Here is an 8388-nt window from a genome sequence, read left to right on the forward strand (position 1 = left end):
GACAGTGCGGTCTTGCTCAGTCAGACCTTTTGCTAGGAACTTCTGCTGGATTGTCTTCAGCTAAGGCAATTTGAAGAGATGGGTTTAATGCAAGGAGAACTTTCTACCTGAGCTCATGCTGTCTTTTCCTGGACCCCTCCCACTCTAGGCTCCTCCTTTCGTAACCTCCTTCTTTCAAAGTCTCTCATAGTATTTTCTTTTAGGTGCCCAGTAAAGCTTGAAGTCCTGTCAACCTATCCTATACTTTCTCTAACGTTGAATGCTTGGTTTGAGATCACCATTTTCCTTTAGTTCATTTTCCCTTAGTTCACCTGCTGTCATAGGTTTGCATGTCTAAATGTCTTCTAGACTAAACTATAATCTTCTTGAGGCCAGAACCTTTATCTCTGGTAATTAATGTTCACTCCATGCTCAGAATGAGGCTTGGCTTGGTGCATAAAATTATCTTTATACATTTCTGTTATTTTCAAATATTGAAGCTTTCCAACTTAAACAGCTTTCATCTTTTGAGTTTGAATACAAAATTTAATGAAACATTGAGAAATAACTCACACATTAGCTCAAATTATTTTTAAAAATGATTTAGTAGGAAGTGTGGCTCTAATTTAAATTTTCTTGTGGCTTCTAGACAGTTAAAATGGGCTTCTAGTCTTAGCTTGCTGTGATTACTGTTGACACAAATTGATTTGATTTTAGCTTGTGATATTTTAGCTTTTTAGCTTATTGCTGCATACTACTAAAAGTATACTACTTTTATAGTGTCTAAAGTTCTGGCAGCAAAGAGGACCTTGTAGAGAAAGTCAAATAGTTGAGGGTGTTTTACTATACCTTGAGATACAGAAAGGGAAAAATAAGGCCAAATGTAGAAGGAATAAACCAAGTGTAGGGTGCCAGAAGCCTCAGGAAACAGGATCTGATGCCTTCAATTAGTCACAGAGGATGAAGAGGGAAGGTCGTAGAGCACAGTAAACAAACCATCTTGCAATGGGCTTTGGAGTAAGCCCGGAGTCAATTTCATGCCTGAAGTTGTGGAAGTTGTCCTTGTGGAAAAATCTGCCTGAGAGGAGTCTATGTCTGATAGGAGAAAGGGGAAGAAGAAAAACCTAACTGGGCTTATGAGCAATTTAGTAAACAAACCAAAGGAAGGCAAAGGGGTGAGAGAGAGAGTCCGTAGTACTTTCCATAACTAAATGATCTTTGGGGAGAGTTTTATGATATTCCTTTTGGGAAAATGTCACAATCTAAGTGGAATTTGATCAATTTCTAAAGCTTATTCACTTTCCTTTGATTATAGCCACCTTACTGTCCAAAGGTAATTGGCTAAATATTATTTTTCTTCTATGCTTGTCAGATTATATACTAAAATATCAGGAAGTAGCTGTAAGTGTAAAAATAATTTTAATGTATAACATCAGTATGAGATATTAATCTCAATTTTCTTTTAGAAAGCGTATAAAAAGCAAACTTCACATATTTGTAATAGCATATGCTTTATTTTATTCTATTAGTTTGAAGCATTAAATATCTTTTTTTAAATTTAAAAGAGACATGTATAAGTGAATAAATTAATCCTATGTGAATTTATTCATTAGGTTTCTCATAGCCAGTGGAACATTGGGATTTAAAGTTTGGTCATGTTTTAAAAGTGAAATAATTAAAGTTTTACATTTAATTTTAAGACATTCAAAAATAAAACAATAGTGTGTATCTAACTGGCTGGTGAACTGAGCTGAAGAATTTTAAAGACTGTACAAGTCAATTTAAAAAGGAATTCAGAGATATAAATCACTATGGCCAATGTCCTGGTTCCAATTAGTGAATGGAAAACACTGTAGAAAATCTACAGACTCCTATTATAGAGAATGCCCTGAAACAGCAATTGTTCCATACTTTATTATTAAACAATAAAACATTGTCTTTTCAGTCATATAAAATTTAAATATTTTAAACAAAGTAGAATACCACCCATCTCTTGAACAGCTATTGCAGCTGTTTTCCCAGAATAAGGAGTTCATTGTTTTATAAACCAGATATGTCTGGAGCTATCTACAAGGCTGAGGAGAACCAGAGAGTGAACGGTTCATCTATAATCCCAGCAAGTCAGTTTATTGATGATTCAGTAGTCCCTCAATTCCCTGAATTGAAAACTTTTTTTTTTTTCTCAGTTGATAGGTCTGTCTGCCTTCAGACTCAGAATTTGCCTAAAGCTCTTAAGTTAAAACATAAGTGCACATACTTTATCAGTTAGGGAAAGCATGTTTAACGTTTTAGACCATTGGCTCTCTGATAGTAGCAACTTCCTTAATTTCTGGTTTAGATTAGTCTTTTAAAAAATGATGAGATAGAGTTTGCATAAATTATACAATAGCTTTCTTCTTTCTCTAAAATTCTATAGCACTACCAGACAATTTCATTCCACAAAAAGTCATTGAAATTATTCATATTGATCAAAAATTGGACAGAAATATATTGCTTTAAAATCTTCATAAACAGAACACTAAAGCTGTGATTCAATTAAAGCATATATACTTGTCAATTTTCTGTCCAAGTCAACTGTAAAATCAAAAGGTATCTAAAAGGATAAAGTGATCCAGATTCAAAGATGTTTATATTGACTTGCTGCTATACTTAATGATTAAAAGGAGTAATCTTTATTATAGATATTAAGCTAAATCCACAATTTGATCAATACAACCAATGCTGTGTTTTGTTGAGATTACAACCATACGTGAATTATTGACAAATAATGCAATTATTTGTAGTACTGATCACTCTCCATTATTGGAATGTCATTGCTCCATTGTTTTCAGGATTCAGCAGCAGTGGCCCAGACCAAAAATTTGCTAGCATGATATCTGCTCTGTGAATCACCTCTTCATATTTGTGTTACTTATTCTTAATGATTCAGACACATGAAATAAAGATAACAATAATTTTCATCTAGGTTTGAACAAAAGCTAATCTAACTTTTTGTATAAAGATCTCAAATGCAGTTTTGACTATTTTATCAACTAATCTGCATAAATATCATACTAACCCAAAGAAAACAATTATCTAGAGCCATAAATCTCACAATAAGAATTTTTCTCACAAAATTTTGTGAATTTCACTGATCTATGAGGGCCTAGGGCTATGTATCTGGGTTGGGCTAAGAGTCATAAATCATTGCAAAAAAAAAAAAAAAGGAAAATTTAAGCACTAGTCATGTTCATTGAAAAAAATGGTTAGAAGATATGAAGTATTTCTAATCTTTAAGATAATTTCTGTCTTTGGAGGGTATATTATGAAATCAGTTTTTTGTATTTATATTATATGAATTTTATTTTTATATTTTATATAAATAATTATATATCATATAGAATATTATGTATAATATATAAATATATATTTATAAACTAAAATAATATTTATTATATTGTATGCATTATATATTAAGTATATAATATATTCATAAACTTTATTTATATTACACAAAATCAGTTCTTAAACATTTTCTCATCACATCCACTCAAGCACAGTTCCATTCTTTTCCTAGAAAATTTACTTCATTGTGTATGGCTTGCCTTTATATACCTTTAAATACCTTTTTGATATAAATTCCATAATATTGTCTAAACTATATCTTAATTTTTAAAAAACTTCCTCCTCCGAAAACAATATTTGAAGTGAAGAATTTTTTGCCTTATAAAATATCAATAAGCAAGGCAGAAGGCATCAAAAAAGAACTTCAAACTACTAAGTTAGAGTATGGTGGATTGATATATATATTTAAAAAAATCATAAAAATTAAACTTGGAGAAATCTGAGAAAAACTACAAATATATGTCAACAAAAGATGTTAATATCATAATTATTTACTATGGACTATATCTAGGAAGCATATATCTTACATATAGTTTGTAACTATATCTAGGTATCTAACTTTATATCTAATATTTTATAATTTTTCATATTTTTGTGGAGTAATTTATACAAATTAATTACAAGCAATGATTTCCCCTGATACTTTATACTCCAGATTTATTCTTTACAAGTGAGCATCTTTAGCTCTTTCTTCTGGAAAATAATATTCTTCTAGTGCTAGTTCTCTATCCATCTTTTTAGTCACTATCTTTTGCCATGACAGCAAATTTATCTTCTTTTGGCCAGACCTCTAGGTTCCCTCCTTCAGGGTTGATATATTTTTTTTTCTCATGATTTAGTTCCTTTTTTTAGATGTCCCTTTGTATCTGTAGGTGATACATTACCTTCTTATTTCATGTTCCCTCAAGTACAGATGGTCTCTTTGATGATCCAGTTTGTAAAATATGGATACAATCCTCCACATCCTACCCCCTGGCATTTCATTTCATAATTATGTATATTATTCCTTAAAAATCTAGGAGTAACTGTAACTCCATTTCACTTCTGCTGCTTTTCTTTTCCCTGAAGTTTTTAATGGTTCCTTTGTATGTACTGTTTATAATAAATATGTCCTCTATTTCTTTGACTAACTTTTTTAATTACATATTTCATTTTCTCAGAGATCTTCCTTCAGAGCTCTGTGTTTAGTTTTGATCTAAATCAGTACTCTATGCACTGCCCTTCTTTCCTGTTTCCTGGATTCCATAACTTTTCCTTTCCTTTATCTTATTTACCCATTCACTCATTCATTCATTCATTTTGAATTTTGTATTTCTGCATGTCTTTCAGGTGGTTTGGGTTGAGACCAGAGATTTTGCACTTCCTGGTGATACTGAAGCTACTGGTCAGGGAAACACATTTTGAGTAGCATAGTCCTAGACTAGTGTGGTCCAAATGCAAGTCAAAACTAGAATTTTACATTTCCTGGTAGCCATATTTTAAAAAAAATAAAAGAACTGGTGAATTAATTTTAATAATGTAGTTCATATAACTCAATTTATCCAGTTGAATAGCGTTTATTTAAGCATGCAATCAATACTGTAAAATCATTCAAAAAATATTTTCTTTCTTTCTTATTCTTTGAAATCTGGTGCATATTTTATACTTTATAGCATGTCTCAGTTTGGACTAGTCACATTTCAAAAGCTCAGTAGCCCCATGTGGCAAGGTGCCACAGCATTGAATATATAGCCCAAGGGAACCTCTTGAATATGTGCACCAGGGCACGTGTACAATACTCACAGTGGCAATGCTCAAAATAGCAAGACTATGGAAAGACCTCAATGTCTGTAGACAGAAAAAAAATTAATAAGTTGTGATAAGTAAATTATATCCATGCAGGATTGAAACTACAACTTCATAAAGCAAGGATAAATGTTAGAAACATAATTTGACTTTATAAAAAGTTACATAAAATTACCCGTTTTTTTATGGTACTGTTTCAAAAAGCTCAAAGAAAACAATATATTCTTTTGCAATATATAAATATATGATATTAAACTTTTTTGAAAACTATGGTAAGAAAGAGATGAAACCAAAGCTTGTGGCTGTGGTTCCCTGGCTGGGCTTTTGGGGAGGATGTGGGGATAGTGGTGACTGAGGATTGAGACAGAGAGGAGCACATTGATAGCTGCAAGTTACGAGAATACATTAGTTATTGGATTGAGATGTGTACCCAAGGTCACTGTATTACATATATATTTCAAACCTTTTAACTTGCTATCATACCTGAGGTTCTTCTAGGAAAACAGAGCCTGAGACAAGGGCTGACATGCAGATTGTTTACGTGGGGAAGTGATTCCAGGGAACAGGATTGGGTCTTTGGGAAGAGGTAAACAGGGAAGGAGGGAAAGGAGTAAAGAGTTACAGAGGACAACTAGAACTCAGACCTTCCAGGACCTTTGGTGGAATCAAAAGAATATACCTCAGAATTGCAGAGAGAAGGGTTTGACTCTGGCTTCTGACTTTCTTGGTCAAGGGAGAATGGAGCATTACCAGTCCATATCCAGGTTGAGCGGGAATGAGTGCCAGGTCCGTTGCCCCAGGTATCCCATGTAGTGGCTTTAGAGAAGCCTCACCTTCCAGGTGAAAGATTGCCACTCAGCTGAGGCAAGATGGTTGTGGCAGGAATAGTTGGACAAATAAAAGGACCTAGAGAATGTGAGGCAGGAGACCAGAGTTGTCCTATACACTTACCTGCACATGCATTCTTGTGTACGCATCGAACACATTTTAAAAGATAATTTAAAAAATTACACATACTCATCTTTTTCCCTGGATAAAATCATTTCTTGGAAATTTAATACTTAACAGATACAAAAGTGTCCCTCACATGGCATGAAGGCCTTCTGTGACAGCCTTGGCTACTTCTCTAACCTCATTTTCTAACCATCTCCTTGTTCTTTAAAGCAACCCAGCAATATTGCCTACTGAGGCTCCTGGAACTCACCAACTCCTGGAACTCACCTCAGGGTCTTCACTGTTCCTCTGCCTGGGAAACTGTCTCAATGGCTTCCTTCTCACTTTGTGAAAGTTTCTGATCATCCACCAGTTTATCTTGAGAAGTCTTTATCACCTTTACCTTCACGTGAACAACTTTCACTCAGTCTGCTCTGTGTCACTCTCTCTACTCTTGTGCTGCTCTTCTCTCCATGGTGTTTATCACCACTTGGTGTTACACTGTGTAATTACTATCGCTGACTGTCACTCCTAGTAGAGTGACAGATGCATGAGGGGCAGGGCTACTCCCTATTCAGTTCAGATCATAAAATAGTGCCTAACATCTAATAGGTGCTCAATTAAAATATACTGAATGCCCTATTATATTTCACAATTTTAAAAGAATCATACTGCTAACGAGGTCTTTTAATTTCAAATTCATGCAGACTGAGGGACTCCACTTATTTCATTTTATAAAATTTTTGATTTTCTATCTGAATTACATTTGAGCGAATCAATAAAAATCTAACAGTCTTATACCTTTTTTAAGAACTCAAATTGAAAGCCACTATTTGAAATATATGACCTCTTTGTAAATAGTTGTGCCTTTTATAGAAACTAAGCTGGTATTTAAGTTTTGATGAAACCTGAAATTGGACAAATTCACATGGCTTCAGGCCTAGCTGAGTATTTTGCATGGTAATTGCAAGCATTGTAGAAAGTGGTCATTCATTAGCACTTCCAGATAACATTTGGCTTCCCTGGAAGGATATTGAGTATGCAAAATTACAGCTGAGTGGTTATGGGATTACAGAGGTGGCATAGTCTGGGTCTCTGTGGATCAAAACTGTGAGCTGGAGAAATGTGCTTCACAGTTTAAATACACTGAGAATAATACTAATGTCTGTACATGTTACTTAATTTAGTCCTATTTTAGTTTTCATTAGGTGGTTTGGGTACTATTTGGAACTGTTATCCCTCTAAAAATAGTACATTTAAAACCAACTGAAAATGCTTTCCACCTAGAAAATGCTTTATATTTGTATAAATTTGTTACTTAATTCACGTGGTCTTATCACGGGCCGTATTGGGATCACAGCACTGGTCAGTGGGAGAGGAACAACATAAATAGCAATGATGATTTTTCCACCAGGAAGTTGTAACTGTGAAGGTGGAGAGCTGGAAAAGCTGTAACATTGGCATCTAGAGTACCTTTTCAGGTCCCTTCGGCTGAGTTAATGTCCAGGAGTCTCCTCCTTGACCTGTGTTAATAAATTGTGAGTAAATAAATAAATAAATCTTTAAAAAAAATAAAATAAATTGTAAGCCTTTAAGGAGAAAGGAGACCGATACTTAGGGATGGCAAAACTTTACCTGAATGAAGACAGCAATGACATCTCAGTCATGAGTGGGACCTGATATGTGTCTGTTGACTGAGTTAATTAAATGTCCAATAGCAAGAATCAGTTAGGTACTAAAAACAAGGCAAAAACACAAAAATGCAAATTTAGTTCTTGTAGTTCAAAAAAGTTAATTTGAAAATATCTTTTTAAAAATGTACTGATGTTTGTACAGGGGTCTTTTATTTTATTTATTTTTTTTTTAGTTTCAAGTTTTTATTTCAATTCTAGTTAGTTGACAAATAAGGTAACATTAGTTTCAGGTGTAGAATTTAGTGATTCATCACTTATATACAACATCCAGTGCTCATCACAAGTGCCCTCCTTATTACCAATCACCCATTTAATCCATTTTCCCATCCACCTCCCCTCCAGCAGCCCTCAGTTTGTTCTATAGATTAGAATCTATTTCTTCATTTGCTTTGGTTTGCCTCCTTCTTTGACTCATTGTCTTAGAGTAACACCATCGGTATTTAGCCTCAACCTAAATAATGAAAAAACAAAAGCAAAAAGTGAAACACAAAAAATTTTTGTACTACAAATTATTTTTTCATTTGAGGCAGTCTATGTGAGTGTGCTGTGTGTGGTACATTTGTGTGTATGTACAGTGAAAGATCACAGTAAATTTAGCAAAATGACATAAAAA

At 33.7% G+C, this 8388-nt stretch overlaps 1 long non-coding RNA gene across 1 annotated transcript; it reads right to left on the reverse strand.

The window, feature by feature from the left end:
- Nucleotides 1–5145: 5145 nt before the first annotated feature.
- Nucleotides 5146–7832, reverse strand: LOC140636210 (uncharacterized). The gene is made up of 4 exons (XR_012033510.1): nucleotides 7717–7832; nucleotides 7555–7604; nucleotides 5828–6054; nucleotides 5146–5190 (listed from the first exon to the last, which is right to left on the reverse strand). It is a non-coding gene; the product is annotated as an uncharacterized lncRNA (long non-coding RNA).
- Between the last annotated feature and the right edge of the window lie 556 nt (nucleotides 7833–8388).

Source organism: Canis lupus, chromosome 7 (genome assembly GCF_048164855.1).
Source record: "Canis lupus baileyi chromosome 7, mCanLup2.hap1, whole genome shotgun sequence".
Lineage (NCBI taxonomy): Eukaryota > Metazoa > Chordata > Mammalia > Carnivora > Canidae > Canis > Canis lupus.